At 42.3% G+C, this 19253-nt stretch overlaps 1 long non-coding RNA gene across 1 annotated transcript in view; it reads right to left on the reverse strand.

Annotated features, from left to right (window-relative positions):
• Positions 1 to 330: 330 nt before the first annotated feature.
• Positions 331 to 19253, reverse strand: part of LOC123378216 — a 43655-nt gene continuing 24732 nt past the window's right edge. Inside the window, exon 3 of the long non-coding RNA XR_006582514.1 lies at positions 331 to 459. This is a non-coding gene — a long non-coding RNA (uncharacterized LOC123378216). The remainder of the gene's footprint in view (positions 460 to 19253) is intronic.

Raw genomic sequence — 19253 nt, forward strand, 5'->3', positions numbered from 1 at the left:
ATTGAGCCGTAAGCTTCAGTTTAATTATGAGCCTTCGTGATACCTTCAGCACTTTTTCTTCTCTGATTACTGTAACTGTTTCTCTATAACCCCTTTAAAATCCTTCATCTATTAAACAACTAGTAGACAAGCCATTTTTAGGAGAAAGTCTAATTAGACTATTGCAATTATCTTAATGTACCTTCATTTGTTTTTTAAATTTTCTGCAATGCGCTTTGTGAACTACTATATTCCAAACATTCACATACTCATGTTTAATGCTCTGATTCAATATTATGTGTCCACAGAATTTATATGGGGGGAGGGAGGGAAGAAAAGAGCTACTTACCAAAGACATCTTTTTTAGTAGATTTTCTGTTCATTAAATCCTCCACACATTTTCTAGATGTAACTTTCATGCCTACTGTATAGCTCCATATCTGGCATTGCATGGGCCAAAGTGAGGGTCAAGAGAAGAAGCTACAAGAAAAAAAGTTATATTTCTCTTTTAATCATCTGTATCCTGCTTATGTTTAGTCAGTATTTTTAAGTAGGTGCATAAATCACATTTTGTAATGTGCAATTATTTTTCACATGCCTCTAATGCAGCATCTGAGAAATATATGAATAAAAAGTATTCATTAAGACTGCCACTGTAACCAGTATAACTGTGGGTGCAGTCCAGAACTACTGTAGCTAATAGGTAATGTGCCTGAGTAGGAACGACTCAGGATGCCTGCATTTGGTCCTTCTTTATTGCATTTATTATAGTGGGAGCTCTACTCCATAGAAATGAAGCTTTTTAAACTCTATCAGAGAAGATGTCTTAGTGACCCAAACTGTCATGCTGAAATATTTAGTTTCCCCAGGTACATAGGTTCCAGTCCCAGTGTTGTCGTCTCTGGTCTTCATTCTCACAGTAGATAAACCAAGTTCCATCAATGTCCTGTTGTGTGTACATTTTTAAGACAAGGACTTTATAAATAAATCCCTCCCTGATCAGTATAGATATTTGAGATTAATTTTGCAAGACTAGGAGTTTATCCCATTATCATGTAGAAATTTTTCCTTCCTCACCTATTATTTACAGTCTTATGTGCTAGATGGGTGCCAATCTCGACCATAGAGACTGCTAAAGGTCAGTGGTGCAACCTGTATAATAATCTAATAAGTGGGAATGGGGGATAGATAAAGTTGCTCTATAAATGTAAAATATAATTACCGTATATTCTACTAAATGAGGATATGATAAACATAATGATGGCTTCCCTAGGACAGTAGTGAGTACTGCTAGATTAAGACAATACTAGAATATTTCTTCTTATAAATACAGTAGATAGTATTATTGCTATAATTAGCTCATGCCAAGTACTTAGGTGATATTTAAATATTTGTGAAATTCTAAGTTCTAGCATAACATTTTGAAAATTTCCCACTACACTTTTAATACATAACTTGCAAATATAAGTATTAAGTAACGATAGCTGAGTATTATTCAATACCTGAACAAACAAATAATTGAACTTACAAGTCCCTTTGGTAATTATTACAATTTCTCTCTAAAAAAATTAAGAAATTATGTGCAAAGAATCAGTGTTAATGCAGTGCTAGTTTTGAGAATTCAAGCACTCAAAATTTTCAGGGATTGCCTTAAGCATGAGAAATCAGGCTTACCAAAGGAATGTATTAAAAAAGATTTATTTAAAAACCTGGCCTATTTTTTTTTTAAGAAAACCAAACCTAAAGATACTGCATACTATGCTCTCTGTCTTACTGCATATGGGGTTCCAGTTTATTTTATATTGTGATTTTATTAATTGGTAAATAATTTCTAATGATATAATGAGAAATCAGTTTTAAAAGATTAAGCACATAGGTCAGCATTAATGTTGAGTTTTCTGTCTTTACTCTGCATTTCCTTACTTTTGATTGCATGATCATTTCCCTTAATGTTGTATTAATACTAGATTTTTGCATGACATAGTCCTTTATTTAGTATATTGCTTTCAGCATTAGTCATTTGTTCTGTAATTTATATTCTTGTTTTCTGCAACAGAGATCTTGATTATTTTTTTTCCAGTTTCTTCACTTGATTGCCATGTAATTATCTGCCTGTTTGGTTAAATTCTTGGATCTGGGATCAAATAAATTTCTTGCATATAAGTGAAGTACAGAGACCATATCAACTCCAGATCAGTGGTTTGTCTTCTTGTGTTATAAGATACTTTCTCTAAAGGCATCACCTACAGAAATGTCCTTCCCTAAATGCACAGCTGAGGATGAGTTCTCTGATTTTCTAGAGGCATTCTACATTGCTTGTCCAAACCTAAAACACGATTAACAAAACAATTCTCATAATGGTCCAGTTGTGGTTCCCCAAAGAGATGCAGTATACAAAGTTTGGGGCTTATAGAAAAAGAAGTCACAACAAATCTTTTAGATATAACCCCCACCCACAAAAAAACCCAAACAAAGAAAACCAGTGCTGATGGCCAGATACTTCTTCCCTTCTCTTTCTCTTTCTTTTGACTTGAGCTTTCTCTATCCACTTCCATCACCCCAAAGCAGGAACTCAATAGCATAATGAGCAAGTGGCTGACTGAGCATGCCCAACATATACAAAGATATTAATGGGAATGTATTTAATGTACATTTTAAACATACTTAAAATATGTATGTTACTTGTCTATTAGTGGGCACAATATCAAGTGGTAGTTGGCAGAAAAGAGAGACAGTATTTATCACATAGCAACATTTAAAAAAATAATATTCAGCCTTCCCCTACCCCTCTCTAAGGCCTGGGGACATTTACATATAGGCCCTCTACAATATTTTCATCATACCATATTTTTTTAGATGCGAGGCTTACTTTTATCTCCTCCAGGTTCATGAAGTGGACTGTAAAGGTGTGCCATAACCCTGCCCAGAGTAAGTTTTGACAATATATTATGCAACACTTAAGCTGTACTCAGACCAACAGAGGAGTGGTTGGTAGTGATTCATGTATGCAGATGTATTTTTTGCCAAAAATGTTTGCAGCTGCCTTCTCATTCCCCAGTAAAGGAAAGGTGTTCCCTTGGACCTACTTTACAGATTTGTTATTATGCAAGTATTTTGTTCTTTCTTTGTAATATATGCAGATTAATTCAGCCTTGTTAGTATTATCCCATACTCATTCCTGTAGTCTTGTGCCAGCCTCATCTGTGAGGGTAGCCAGCCCTTAGTATCACAATATGCCAACTTTCACAGCTGCTCTCAGTTTGTGCAGCCCACTCTGCTGTGTGGTGGACACTTTTTAATGTGTCCGCTGTTTGCAGGGTCCTACGTCCAGACCCATGCATACCAAATGCCTACACAAATGACAACCCCATGGTCACTTTTCTTTCTAAATGCTCATCGGTCTTTTGAATGCCAAAGAATGCACTCCTATTCTCTTCTCATAGGGCAGTCAACACTGTTAAACCTGGATAACAGCCCTATCTCACTATATTGACATCATTGTTGCAATTTGTGTAACTGCAGTTTCACAAATGTTCTCACCTTTATCTTTTTTGCATTTGCTGAACTCCAAAATCCAACTCTTTGTAGTTCGTTTCTAGCACTTAAAGTGACAGTCCAGACATAACAGAGAAGAGTTACAGACTAAATTTTATCACTGTGACTATACCAAAAGCAATACATACTGAACTGGGATTGAGCTATTACTTAGCTCTACTGTGTCAAATGATTGTTATGCTTTTTGTAGTTCTGAGAGCTGCCTTTTAGCATGGGCAAATGAGCTTCACCAAATATGCAGTGCAGGACACTGAATCAAAGTGCACCACTCAGCTGATTGGCTCCATTGCCTTCTTAAGTGATCATCTCCACCCCATTCCATTGCCAGCAGAAGGATGCACTCCCAGAAATAACTTCTGGCCTTAAACACTTAATGGGTCAAAAACTGTAGCAATATGATATACATAACACATGTTTACACAGTGAACTTGTTCACTTCAATCTCCATTCCCCTGCCCACCCCGATTGGACAAAATGGATGAAAATGCTCATATTCTGGACTTACCCAGCACTAAGATATCCAAACCTCTACATATATGAATTAATTCTCACATTACCCATGGTAGGTAGGTAAACACTAGAAAACTGACTTGCCCAAGATCATACACCAAACTGCCTTTTTATCTTTACCTCCTTGAAAATCTACATGTCTCTTTTCCTTGTAAAGTGTGGTGATATTTGAAAGAGATACAGCATTTATATTCACAGCAGCAATATTATGTGTCCACTGTTTTGGAGATAAGTGAATCGTGCAAAGGAAAAAATATTGCAGATTTATATACAATTGAATATTCCCCCATTGTCCTGGGCTCCACTCTGCACTGGTGCACCTCCTTCAGGCTGCTCTGGGGATTAGCTAGTTACAGGTCTGATGCCCCCTTCTGTTCGTTCTCTGCCCCATGATTTCTCTCTTTCTCTGGGAGTCAGGGTGCTCCTGCTTCATGATTCAGACATCTAGCCAAGTCAATATAGTCCCCCTTTCAGGGTATCAAAGTCCCTCCATACAAAAATGGCAGTCTTTCATTGTCATGACCATGCCACTCCTTCTCTGGCTGGCAGGGGAACCCAGGCCCACCCACTACTCCAAATTCCAATCCAGAGACCCTATCTCTAGCAATGGTGGCATGCTTTCTCCCAGGCCATGTTGCTCTTTCCCTGGACTCCTTCCTACTTATCAGTTCTGTCTTCTGGATCCCCATCTCTGGGTTTACCAGCATAAACTCCCTCCTCCCAGGGTGTAACCACAGATTACTTGGCATTGTAGCCCCAAAATACACCCTCCCGCTTTCTCCCAAAGAATGACTGCAAGCTATTTCCTCTGCTGCTCCTTTCTGCTGCCAATTATCTATCTGTATAAACCTGACCCAGCTCCTCCCACAACAGGACTTCATCAGCAATTAGGCCTTAGCACACCATGGCTTTCTTCCAGGTGTAGCATATAGTTTAATTGGCCTAATTTACCCCTAAAGCCTTGTGTGGGGTAAAAACTTAATCACACCATACAGTTAGAAGTAACCATTTCTCTGTTAGCTTTATAGTCAATATTGGACACCAGGTTGGTTACGGTTAACATACAAGGTGTCATGCAGGTAACCACTGATAACTAAGCATGTATGGTGGAGGATCTCCTTCCAAAACCAACAAAAACAAAATTATAGTTACATACAAAGGGCTCACTGATCTGACAAACACTTACTAGCAGATGTAATGTTGAATACCATAAGTACACCTCTTCAGTAACGTTGGATCCAAAATTATTTATATTACAGTAGCACCTAGAGGCCCCAATCAAGGATGCTATTGAGGTAGCCATTATATAGAGAGAGTAAAACTACAGTCCCTGCCTCAAAGAGCTCACAAACTAGGGCTCTGATCCTGAAATTGTCTGTGCAGATGGACCCATGCAGTATCCCATCAAAGTCAACAGGGCCTTGAGCAGGCACAGAAGTCCACCCACATGCTATCAAGTGCAGAATCAGAAGCTAGGTTATGACAATGCACAAGAGGTTCATGAGATAAAGAAAGGGAGGAGGACATGGGTGAGAGAAAGAACCGTCAATGCAATCATATCTCAATCAAATTACATAATAAGCAGAGCTCTCAATTCACCACTTGTCTAGTCGCAATAACAACTCATGCTTATTCACCTTATTTTACCTCTTGGGATGCGTCAAATCTTATATATCTTCAATCACTAGTAGCAATACATTCTTAGTGTATGGCTATGGCAAAGAGACTCTCAATCACCGTATGTTAAGTGTAATCATGACAATCCTCCCTAAAAAAAATTTTTTTCATGGAAAAAGAATAAGAACATTGTCAATTGCTCCATAGTACAGCAGTCTTAAAAATAAACACTAAAGAATAGGGGGGCTCCGGGAGAGAACACAGAAGATGATTCTAGTACATATGCCATTATTTTCTTGAGATGCCATAAAAGGACTGACACCACCCAAACCTCTGCTGTCCACACTTCAAAAAGAATATTGAGAAATTGGAAAGGGTGGTGGGGGAGGAGGTGGTTTTATTTTTTAAGTCAACAAGAATGATTGCAGGTCTGGAAAACATGCATTACAGTGAGAGAGACTTAAGAAGCTAAATATTTAGTTTATCCAAGGAAAGATTAAGAGAGGTTGCTTGATTACTATCTACTTGAGAAAGAGATTTAATCTAGCAGAAAAAGTCATGAAAAGATCCAGTGATAAGAAATAAAGCACACAAAGTGAGAGTAAACAACCATTGGAACAACTTAAGGATGTGGTGGATCTTCCATCAATTGATTTCTTTAAATAAAGACTGAATGTCTTTCTAAAAGATATGGTGTAGATCAACCAGAAGTTATGGGCTTCATGCAGAAATCACTGGGTGAACTTCTATGGCTTGTGTTACACAACAGACTAGATGATCATAAAGGTTCCTGACAGGGCTGATTCCCCACTCTGGCACTTCGAGTGCAGAAGGTGGGGGCCCACAAGGATTCTAAAAATTAATACTGGCCACTCCAGGCTTGTATTAAACTCCTAAGGTTACAGCTTTTCTCTGACCTTGGAGGGGTAGATGCTGCCACCACTCAAATGCAAAAAAAACCTTTTAAACCAGAAAGGCATACTTTGGAATTCCTTCCGGTGGGGTAACCTCATGCCCTTTCCCCCCCTCCAGGGAAGAGATGAGAAAGAAAACAAAGAAAATCAGCTGTTGACACCAGGTAATTAAACAACATATACACAAACCTCTTAGGACACGAAAAATCCAATCCTGTTCTTAAAAAAAGGTACATTTTATTAAAAACAAAAAGAAAGAAAATACATCTGGAATTTAGGCTTTTGCTAGATTTAAAAAACTCACTTACAAAATTTAAGCATCGAGATAGCTCTCTTGAGGTTCAGCTTAAAGGTTACAAGCAAAACAAAAGCACCTGGGGTTAACAAAGAGGAGTTCACAAGCCAATAAAAAATAAAAGAAATAACCCTAATCACATCTCCCTAGAGATTCCCTAATTTACTTACATTTCTGGGGTTCAGATAAGCAATCTTTAGGTATAATCTGATGTTTTTTCATACCTGGCTTAAAGCTTCTCACAGCACAACTGCTCCCCGTTCCCCTGTTTCCCTGAGAACAACACCACACAGACAAAGGGAAGTTTTTTCCCCATTTTAAAATGTTCTAGCCCTCCCATTGGCTCTTTTGGTCAGGTGCCCACTCCTTTCCTTTTACCTATGGGCTTGTTAACCCTTTACAGGTAAAGCAAGTACAGAACAGCTACTAAGAGGAATTTTATAGCTAACTGGCTGTCCATGAAAGGGACCCTCCCCCATCATTTATCACAGTTCCCTTTTGGCCTTAAAAATTATGAAATCTAGAAAGTCAAATAATGAATAGTGAAAATATTTTCTTTGAATTAGCTACATGTATATTTAAAAGGTGAAAAAACCCAACCTGCATACTTCATGCACATGGGAAACTATTCAAGAACCAACCTTCCAAGTTTTCTTGTCAAAGTCAATTATACTGTTAGAACCAGATTTTCAAAGGAATGTGTCAGGAATGTGCATGTTTGCATTTACAAATTTGAGCGATGGCTCGCACAATAGAAAAGGGCACATTTTTACAAGCATATCTTGTACTAAACTTAAACATTTTGTCTGATTTTTTTTCAAACTCGGGTGACTAAAATTGAGCACCTAAATCCATACTGAGAAACACAACTATAACTAAGTATCCTAACTTCTGATGAGTATGTTCAGAAACTCTAGGAGCAGCAGGAAAAAATTATGAGTAGCTACCTTATTATGAATTTAGGTGCCTAATTTTAGCCACCTATATTTGAAAATGTTGTTGAACAAATACTACTAGTGCCTGATGCTGCACAGCTATTTGGCAACCTGATCTCATGTATTTAGTCTTTACACTTTCCTCTCATTTCTAAATATTTCAGGGAAAATGTGTGCCACCTTCTTGTCTGGCCAACACCTCCCATGTTTATAATTAATGCATTATAATCTTTTAACACATGTATATCCCCTTACATGTCTATCAGTGGTTGGGTTAGGCCAAAATTTTAGTTTCAATAGTGTAATGCTCCTTAACTGTAGAAGTATTTATTAATGAAGGGCATTTTGAAAGTGCCCTTCCTCTTCCTCTGTGGCTACTTCCTAAAACCGGAGAATCTTACTCTGAAGTGCGTAGTGCTGCTATGGAGCCCCCCACTGGAATATGTATTACATGTTCTGGGCCACTGGGGCAGCTGATCCCACCTGCATCCTTCATCTGGAAGATGGAAACACTGCTGTTCAATTTTACAGATGTGAACGTTTTATAGAAATGGGATAATGTGGGGCAGTGTTTCATGTGCTCCAATGACAAAACACAGGGAAGCCATTAAAGTGTGATCAACATCCTCCTCCTCACCACCAGAACTCAGCTGATGTAGCAGTTTATAAATATTTGAATATATTTAATTCCTGATATGGAGACAGAAATAAAGATTATTGTACAGTGCTTAGCACAACAGACTCCTTGTCAGGCAAACTCAGCTACAATAACTCAAACCACCAGCAGAGTCTGCAGTGATTCATCCCTCAGGCATGCTGCAGCAGCCTATTCCTGGGAAGGGCCCAGGTCATGAGACTCTAGGCACAGGTATTTCACTCTCAAGTTAGTCTGTGCCAGAGCACCACTTGGGTAGGAACCCTCCTGCTGCCTCCTGAGTCTATATCTGGCTTCGATCCTGGGAACTTGTTCTACAACCACGAGGCCTGAACACCTAGAACCAGAGCCTGACAGTTCTGGTCCATAACAGGCTCTCAGGCTCTAAGATAATTAGTGAGACAAGACATTCTTGTGTTTTCTATAGATACCGTTTGTGCGGCGCTCACAACCCCTCTGTTGTAGCTGTGTCCAAATCTGCTCCTTTTACAAAGATGTGTGTGTATAATGAGAGTGATCTGTAGTAATCTATTCGTTTGCAGGATATGGTGTAATAGTCTTCTTGATATGAATAATCATTACATGGAAGAGGAAGGATTTTCTATTTAACAACATTCTAAAATGCACTATGATATTAAAACAGATGTGCTAGAGAGACAGAACAGACTTTAAAGACAGGGTAAACTAATCTCATCCCAAGTGGGATATTGTAAAATTCTCTCTTCCCTACTCCATCTGCCTGAACAGTTAACAATGTTAGTGGCTGATAAAAAAAAAAAAAAAGGTTAGTTAGGAGCTTGGTTTTGATGAAGTGCACCTGTTAGACTGAATCTAAAGTTGACAGCCAGTACTAAATATAGGCTACACGTACTGTAAATGTATTGAATGGATGTGACCAAACAAAAGAACATGCTAAATTGTATCAAATTAGCATCTGAGTGAATGTAATCAAAGAGTTTAAACTAGAGTTATTAAGTTCTCCTTTGTGGATCAGAGAAAAAGACTGAAAATTACTCTGTGGCAATCTCTGAAGGGTTTTATAAATACATTGGGGTTCGTATTATAATGATTTAGAAAGCTGATGAAGAAGTTGTGTGCTGATGTAGAAGTCAGATGCTATGTATGCAAATCTTTTTCAAGACATGATTTGTCTAATTGCTACAGTATATGTTTAGAAAATGTGAAAATAGTCTTTAGTTCTGAGGCTAAGCAGCATCTCATGTGTTCTTGCAGTTGCAAGCTCCTGCTTCACATTCTGACCTTCTCTGCAGGATTCCATTTTTGTCCCCCATCCACACAAACAGAGATGTTTGGCAATCTCTGTAACAGAATATAGCATCTTCAACTCTTGACTTGCCCAGCTGAGTTAACTTCTGATCTCATTTACATAGTGGAAGAATTCCACATGTACACTCGTGTAGTAGACTAGAAACCTTTAAGAAGGCAACTGGTGTGCTGAAACCACCTCTTATCATGGTGACAAATACTGTGTCATGGTTTCCCTATGCTCCCCCATCTATCTGTTCATATTCATTCATAGACTCTTGCTTTATACTTAGATTGCAAGCTTTTGGGGGGGCACAGACCATCTTTTTGTCCAGTGTTTGTTCAGTGCCTAGCAGAATGGTCCATGACTGGGGCTCTTAGGTGCTACCACAATATGATTATTAATAATAAAAGCTCTTAAAGTGATATTCATGTCATCAGCCTCTCAAAAATCAGAAAATTCAAATGTGAATCTATATAAATGTTTGTGGAAAATAATTTGCTTGCACAATTCTATTCTGGATGTCACTAAAGCAGACCACTGATCACCTCAGAAGCAACATCCCAAAAATTTAAGGTTTCTTAAATTGGAAACCCAAAAGGTTTTAAACTTAAATATTATGCACACTGTCTGCTCAAAGACTAGAACCATCTTTTTCAATCAAAAACTTAATTTACAACAATATAACAGAGCAGAATTTGGCCATTGGTTTATTACTATAACAGCCAGTGGAAGTTAATACATTTCTACTTAGTTAAATATTTAATGGTTGAAAAAAAAAAGAAACAGATGTCTGAAGAACAATGTTGAAATAATGCTATGAAAGGCAGCAGGTTCACCTCCACCACATTACTCTCCTTATTCCACTATATTTTCTCAGGCCTCCCCTTTCAATCAGGCCAGATCTATTTCTCTAAATCTTTCAGCACATGAAGAAAATGTTCTAAGATTGGAAGAAGAAAAAAAAAAAGTCTGGGATTTCCATTCTTCCCACTAAGAAGTCCTGTCATCCCATTGAAACCATTCCAGTAACTGTTCTATTGATTTTCTTTGCTGAGAAGGGGAGCACTCCCCAAATTGGGACCCTGGGCCTCAAGGGATTGACAAAGTCCTAGAGTCCCATGCTTAAGAGTATGGTAAGCAGTTTCTCTCAGAGGACTTTGAAGCTTTACTAGAGGCAGCGTCATCTATCCTAACCATGTCTGATCCAGACAAGCAAGGTCCCCTTAAAAAAAAAACACACTTAATACAGAGAAAATCCTAATGTATTTTTCCCCATTCATTTATATAGTGAAGAGTTAATCCCAGAGTCCTGGGAAGCTATACCTGCCTCACCTGAGGCTATACATAAGCTTCATAGACTGACAAAAAGGGCTTCATTGGCTGTTGGACTATGCACGATATAGACCCAATAGTTACATCTTCAGTAAAGAAGTAATCCCTCCTAAAGGGTATGTCTACACCACAATTAGAGGTGTGACTAAGCATGTGTAGACATATTCAAACAAATTTTGATCTACCTAGTTCAAATAACAATACTAGCAAAACTGTGGCAGCACAAACTCCAGCATGACTTGCAGTGATATACGATTGCTCTCGGACTTTATAGAAAATGCAGCCTTGATCTGGTCATTTTATCTCTCATTCAACCCCTCACCTTTATGGACAGAAGGGATCTGCAGCTCAAGGCCTGAGAATGGGGATTCCAGACCAAGCCACATGTCACTGCAACACCCTTCAAAAGTGCCACTAGAGCTCCATGAACTCCCCCTGATCACAAAGAATTATCCATCCTTTCACTAATGATTCAGGGACTGTTGTATTTTGTTGTCCCTCTCGTTCCCCAACAGATCCTAGTTTAGGTCTGTGTAGTGAGTCGGTGTGGCTCCCCTCCTGCCCAGCAGAGGGCGCTCCCTCCCAGACGCCCGAGTGGGCTGAGTCACCACTTCCTGTTCCCGCCCCCCGGAAGTCAAGGGGCGGGTCAGGAAGTAGAAAAGGAGGACGCCAAAGCTCAGTCAGGAGCCAGCCACTGCCGCGAGCAGACGTGCCGGCGGGAGCTCCAGACTGGGAACCCTCCAGGACCCGAGGCGGCAATCAGGACTGGCCCCCATTGCCCCGCGCCCGGTACGACGAGGAACCCGCGGAACTTCCCCGGGATCGGAACCCGGAGCCACCGCTAGGACTTCCCTGTGCCCGGTACGAGGAGGAGCTGCCGCCGCCGCTTCTGCCCTGCTGTTATCCGGAGGAACCACCGGAGCCAGCCTGGCCGGACTGCCAGCAGGAGTTGCCTGACTTGCCCCCAAGCCCTGGTCCTGCAGACCCCATGCCGGTGGACTGGCCCGAACCCATGGTGACCGAGGAGCAGGTACCCATAGAGGGGGATATGGAATGTAGCCCGGGGATAGCCGACCCCTGTCAGGCTGTAGGCACCGAGGTGCCCATGTCGGTGTGTTGCGGTCAGGACCCCACTGACCAGCGGCAGTGCTAGCCGCTAATAGGGCCCCGGGCTGGGACACAGTGGAGTGGGTGGGCCTGTGTCCCCCCTGCCACCCCACTCACGGGTGGCAGTCTCCCCCTCACCCCAGCGCAGACCGAGACGCCTGCACTAAGCTGAGTTGTTGTCATTGCTCAGCTCCTGACACCAGGACCTGAGCCCTGGGGACTATGGTGGTTGTCCCGCCCTGACCAAAGGGTCTGGGCTTACTGACTTTGTAGTTGCTCAGCTCCTGAGGCAAGGACCTGAGCCTTAAACGGAACTGCTGTTGCCCAGCCCCCTGCTCCAGAGGGCCTGGGCTTCTATTGAACTGCTGTTGCCCAGCCCCCTGCTCCAGAGGGCCTGGGCTTCTATTGAACTGCTGTTGCCCAGCCCCCTGCTCCAGAGGGCTGGGGCTTCTATTGAACTGCTGTTGCCCCGCCCTGACTGAGGGCCTGGGCTTACACTAATTAACTGTGTGCCTTGTGTTCAGCCCCTGCCTGAGGGTCTGAACCTGTGGACCTGCATGAGACTGATCGCTGTGAGAATCTGAGCGTAGAACTGTTATTACGCTGCCCCGCCCTGACTGAGGGCCTGGGCTTACACTAATTAACTGTGTGCCTGGTGTTCAGCCCCTGCCTGAGGGTCTGAACCTGTGGACCTGCATGAGACTGATCGCTGTGAGAATCTGAGCGTAGAACTGTTATTACGCTGCCCCGCCCTGACTGAGGGCCTGGGCTTACACTAATTGACTGTGTGCCTTGTGTTCAGCCCCTGCCTGAGGGTCTGAACCGGTGAACCTTCATGAGACTGATTGTTGTTCAGCCCCCCTGACCTAGGGGGCCTGAAGGCGCTGAGACTGATTGTTGTTCAGCCCCCTGACCCAGAGGGCCTGACTCCTGAGACGGTGCTAACCCTGACTTCTTGCCGCCCACCAGTTAGAGGGGACAAGGAGCGAGTCGGTGTGGCTCCCCTCCCGCCAGCTGGAGGGTTGAGCCCCGACCACCAGCTTACAGTCTGTTTTTCAAATAACCTACAACTCCAGAGCTCCAAGGAACAGGAATAGTCAGTGCAGCCTTCAAAGCTTGTCAAAATTCTTTTTGACTCCAGAAACCAACAGGTCAGTCTTCTCTTTGTAGGAGAAACAACGGTAAAAACCATCAGTTTAGTAAAGAGGTCAGAAGAGATGCACTTGTCTAGTTAACATGGTCAGTAAGTGGTAGTCATAATCTCACTGGCATCCGGGGCCTGGAAGCATTTGTCTTCTACTATGGGCTCTCTTGACTCAGTGGGACCATGTATCAGATAAGTTTCAAGTATCTTTTCAATCTTCAGATGTCTGCTCATTCTTCTCAGTTTGGCAGTCAAACATGTCCTCTTTTGGTGTTCTGCCATATAACTCTTTGAAAGGCATGCCCTGGGAAGAGCCCCAGTGGACTCTCATTACCACAGACACCAATCTTGGATTGAGGAGCAAATTACCTCGCCTTCTTAAACTCAGAAAAATCTTTGATTAGGTTCAAGGATACTTTCTAAGCCACTACTTTTCATTCAATCCAACAACATTTCAGTTTTTTTGCTTCAATTACCAGGAGTAGAACTAGCCAGAGAGACCAGTGTTCTCTTTGAATAAGAGGAGAAGAATCTCAGAATGAAAAACTCAATTCTTGCCTTGAAGGCTGACTGCTCAAACAGTCAAAGTGACAGTCCTGGCAAAAGTGTTCTTCAGCAGGACATTCTTCCCCTCAGTTTCCTCACTAAAAGGGTGACCTGAAGGAGATCTCTTTGCCTCTCTAAATAAGAAGTTACTTACCTGGTATACTAACTGGAGTTCTCAATGTGTGTTCCTATGGGTACTCCACATCAGGATGCACACAAGGCTGTGCTCTCTTGATTGGATATTTTCATCAGCAGTGTCTGAGGGCCTGTGCCTGTTCTGATGTTCTGATTTGATGGTATATAAGGGGGAACCTATTCCCACCCCCCCAAGTTCCTTCTCAAGAACAAAAATCCAGTGTAAGACTCTGATCCAAAAGGGAAGAAGGGCGGGTGGTAGGGCACCAACAGGGACACACATCTCAAAGAACTGCAGTTACTATACAAGTAACCTCTCCTCCTTAACCACTGGAACATGGTGGATTCTCCATCACTGAGAATTTTTAAATCTAAACCTAGAGATGCTCTAGGAATTATTTGGGGGACATTCTATGGTCTGTGTTATACAGGAGGTCAGACTAGATGATCACAATAGCCCCTTCTGGACTTGAAATTTATGAATCTATGAGTAGAGTTCTTATAGGTGCTCCATGTCAGGAGATTCCTGAGCAGTATGTCAATATAGAGGTGGGTGCCAAGGAGGCAGATTCAGTTCAGATCATAGCACAGTGTCACCAAAAGCCACCTCAGCTCTGGAAGCAGGCACAAGCACATAGTGCTGGAAAAGCATGTGTACCAAAGACAAGGTGGCTGCCCTGCAGATTTCTGAGGCTAAGTCTGTGCTTCCCAGCAGTTCAGACTATGTGTGTGTGAATAGCAGCATGCACCAAAAGTGCTGCACTGTAACACCCCCATATGTACTAGGAAAGATTCATAGTTTGTACTAAAGTAGTCCTGTTTGCAGAGGACTACATTAAATGTGAACTAGGAATCTTTTAGGCTGCACTTATAGCATCTGCAAGGGGCAGTTAAAGTGCAGCACTTTGATGTGCAATGCTATTTACACCCCTGTAGTCTGAACTGCAAGGCAGTGTAGACAAGCAGTGAGATAGATATGTTTTTCAGTAGGGCTATAGAGGTAGATTGAGCCCTGGTGGAATGGGCAATCACACTCAGTGGGGGTGAACCCCTGAGGCTTCATAACAGATTAAGATGCATCCTGCACTCCATTTGGACTCTCTTTGGACAGAAATTGGATGTCCTTTAATCTGCTAGACAATTGAGATGAAAAGCTTAAGGGAAGGCCTAAAGGGCCTAGTCCTGTCAAGGTAAAAGGACAAGAGTTCTTTTTACATCTAGTCTATGGAGGATCATTTCTTCTCTCAAACAGTGATGCTTGGGATAAAACAGCAGTTGATGAATTTCCTGATTCATGTGGAATTCTGAAGAAATTTTAAGTAGGAATTGATCATGTGGATGTAGTGTCACCTTATTGCAATAGAACAACTTGTACAGTGGGTCAGCTCCAAGACTCCTCTGCCCTCCTGGCTGAGGTGATGGGTAAGAGGAACAAAGTCTTAAGGGACAAATGAAGGAGGGAACAGTTCCCCCCTAACTACAAATGGGGTTTTCCTCAGCTCATTGAGAACTAAGTTGAGGTTCCATGATAGAATTGGAATCTTGACTGGACGGAAGTGGTTGAACTTCACTGTGGTTGGAGGGGCGGGGGGAGAGACTGAAACCCCCTCAGTGGGGGGGTGAAAAACTGTGATAGCAGCTAGGTGAAACTTAGAGCTCAGTGATAAGCCTGTGGTTTTTAAATTGAGAATGTACGTCAAACCAGACTCAAAAGGAACTGGCTGCATCAAGTGCGGAAACATTTCAATTTCTGCAGGTAAGTTTTCCTTGTTGGGGGTTTTCTACTATTAAGCAGTATCGTTTTGGTCTTTTACAGGGCGTCATCTTTTAGGCATCCCCTGAGGTGACGTGCCAAGAGGTTGGATGGATCCCAACTCCTGGGTAAGGAGATTCATTAGGAAGGTAGAGAGCAAGTTGTAGAGACATGCAAACCAGCTCTGGGAACCACACCTGTTTCAGCCACAGCAGTGGTCTAAGGATGGTTACTAATTTCTCCTGTTTCAATGTGTTTAGGATGTTGAAAATTAAAGGCATGGGGGATAAGCCTATAGCAATACACAAAGCCAAGGAATGACTAGGGCATCTCCTAATGAGTTGTGGCCATGACCTTCCCTCAAGCAGAATCATCTGCACTTCGCAATGGATGATGCTTCAAAGAGATCTCTCTCTGGATGACCATAGGTAAGACTTACTTCTCAGAATATCTCATTGTTCAGCTCCCACTCACATTCAATGCACAAATTCTTGCTAAGGGAGACTGCTACTGCATCCTGTAGTCCTGGTAGCTAAATCACTGAGATCTGTATGCAGTAGGATATGCTCTAGTTTCATGGTTTCAAAGATTTGGTATATCAGGTCTGGGATCCTGCTCCTCCTTCATGACTGACATAATACATTGCTGCTCTGTTGTTCAGCATTATTCTAACCGTGTGGCCCCAGATGTGAGGTAGGAAATACTGGAAACCATAGTGAATCACTCTGAGCTCTAATATGTTGATATGGAAAATCACTTCCTCAGGGGTCTATTTGCCCTAAGCTGTGAAGTTTTGCAAATTTGCACAACAGCGTATGAGGGAGGTGTCTGTAATGATGAGCTTCATGACAGAAGGCTGCAAGGATGGAACCCTCACACACACCAATTTAGAAAATCAAGGACCCTCCAAAGTATGAATACCCGCTAGGATGCACTGTGCTTGTTGGGAGGGTAGCCAACAGAGTGTATTCTTGCTAAGAGTATTACAAATATACAAGCTGCCATATGACCAAGGAGTTTCAGATAAGCCCGATCTGTGGTTTGTGGGCTCTGTTGTATTGTTGAAATGAGGTTGGACATTGTGGTAAATCTGTCGTTGCGCAGGAATACTCTAGTGGTGGTGGAATCCAGAGGGGCCCCAATGAAGTTTGAGAGTTGAGTGGCTATGAGGATAAACTTTTTTAGTGAATTGAAGAGAGATAGGGTCTTGCTGGTTGCTGTCTGTACCTTGAGAAATGAGCAGCCTTTCAGGAGCCAATCATCCAGGCAGGGAAATAAGATTGTTCCCATCTGGCAAAGATAGGATGCGATGGCCAAGAAGATTTTGGTAAAGACACTTAAGGGGTTGGTGAGGCTGAAGGTAGAACATGTTATTGGTAGTAGTCCCTACCTCTCATGAAACAAAGAAAACATCTGTGTGAGGGGCACATGACAATATGAAAGTAAGCATCCTGAAGGTTGAGGGAGATAAACCAATCTCCCAGTCCAGAGAAGAAATCATCACTGTTAGAGTTACTGTTCTAAATGGCTGAACACCTTTGTTCACTCTCAAAAACCTGAGGTCCAAAACTGGTTTCCATCCCCCATTTTTCCTTCAGGATCAGGAGGTACTAGGAATAACCCTTTCCCAATGAAGTCCAGAGGAACAGATTTGATCCCTTCTATATAAGGAAGTATTATGCCTTCTGCCTCAGGAGATCCTCATCAGAAGGGACCCTGAAGAGGGGATGGGGAAGAGAAATGGAGGGGCTGAAAGGAGCTGATGTGTTTGGAATAGCCTGTAGAAATGATCTCCAAGATCCATCTGTCAGTGATGGTGAGCTCCCAGGAAACTATGAAATGGGAGAGACTATCCTCATAAGGATGGAGGGGACATAGATGCAGTATAGGATCTGGAGTGGAGACAGTTCATGACTCTCAACCCAAGGGTCAAAACAGTTGTTTTAAGGAGGTTGCTGTAGAGGGTGGACCTTTCTTAGTGAACCTGAGCTTCTTCTGGGGAAAGGGGGGTCAGGCAGTTTTATGGGCTGGTACTGGACTGGGTGAGACCATTGAGCCATCTGCAATCTATTGTATTTCTCTTTATTGCAGGTTTATAGGTACCCAGAGATCATATAGTGTTGCCCAGGAGTCTTTAAGAGAATGAAGAGACCCATCTGTGGCATCGCTAAACAACTTGGACCCCTTGAAGAGAAGGTCTTCAACAATATTTTGTACCTCCCAGAGAAGGCAAGACGACTCCACCAAAGAAGCTCAGTGCTTCACTACAGCTGTAGCCATGGAATGTGTGGCTGTATCGGCAGCATTACATGAGGCCTAGAGACACAACTTGGCAATTGTCTGGCCTTCTGTTATGAGAGCTTGAAATTGTTTCCTCTCATCCGGAGGCATATGTTTAATAAGAGATACAAACTTTGAGTAGTTTGTAAAATTGAATTTTTCTATCAGCACTTGGTAATTGGCTACTCTGAACTGCAAAGAGGCTGAGAAGAAGCTCTTGTGGCCTAGAAGGTCCAATCTTTTCAGCTCCTTGTCAGATGGCATTGAGGAGGCCCAGGGTTGCCTGTTGTGTCCTTTAATGACCTTGACAACCCGGGAGTTGTGTGTGGGGTGGGATTAAAAATACTCCAAGCCTCTGGGTAGGGTATAGTATTTTTGTCAGCCCAACAAGGAACTGTGTTCTGTCCAATGACATTTGTAATGTCTCTGCTATTCATTTCATAACATCTTGCAAGTCCTTGGAATTGCTGGTGTAAGACAGCATGGGAGGCATGAGAGACCCATTTGTTGAAGAGGAAGATTTGTGGGAAGGTGGTGTTTCTTCTTCCTCAGCTACCTCTTGCTCCTCTGTAAGATCTTCTTATGGAGCAGTACCCAGCAATGGCGGTTGTTGCTCTTGATGTGGCCTCTTACAAGATGGGACCCCGTAGAACTCATTCTCCATCAGGGCCCATTTGTTCAAATAATCCCATTGTTGTCGGGCATAAGAGAAGTAGGCAAAGCCTCACATTTATCCTTCCCAGAGTGGCCAGGTGTATCTCTTGCTTGGAATTTCCTCCTCAGGGCATACATCCAAGGAGGAAGGCTGGAAGGCGGAGGAACCTTGTATAGATACTTCAGAACTGGACGAGGTGTCATCCCCAATATCTGTCAGAGGGGCAGGTAATGTTGATAATCAACTCAATACCAGGGCCCAGAGATGGTTCTGTATTTGCATCAGTACTGGTGCTTTGTGGGACTGGTGACTGTGTCAGTACTGGGGGAGAAGTCACCATTGAAAATAGTAGGATCGGCTGGTATGCAGGCTCCAGGAGGTGAGTTTGCACCAGGGGAAAGTGTCTCTTGGTACCTCTCAGTAATGGTGATTCAGGCTCTTCCAGGATTCAAAGGTCATCATGGAATAAGAGCCTGGACAGTACCAGGGAGTCAGGTCAGGTTACATGGAGAAGGTAACAAAGTGCAAATGATGTGCCCTTTATGTCTGGCTACAGAAGATTGTTATTTCA

Source organism: Mauremys mutica, chromosome 10 (genome assembly GCF_020497125.1).
Source record: "Mauremys mutica isolate MM-2020 ecotype Southern chromosome 10, ASM2049712v1, whole genome shotgun sequence".
NCBI classification, from domain to species: Eukaryota; Metazoa; Chordata; order Testudines; family Geoemydidae; genus Mauremys; species Mauremys mutica.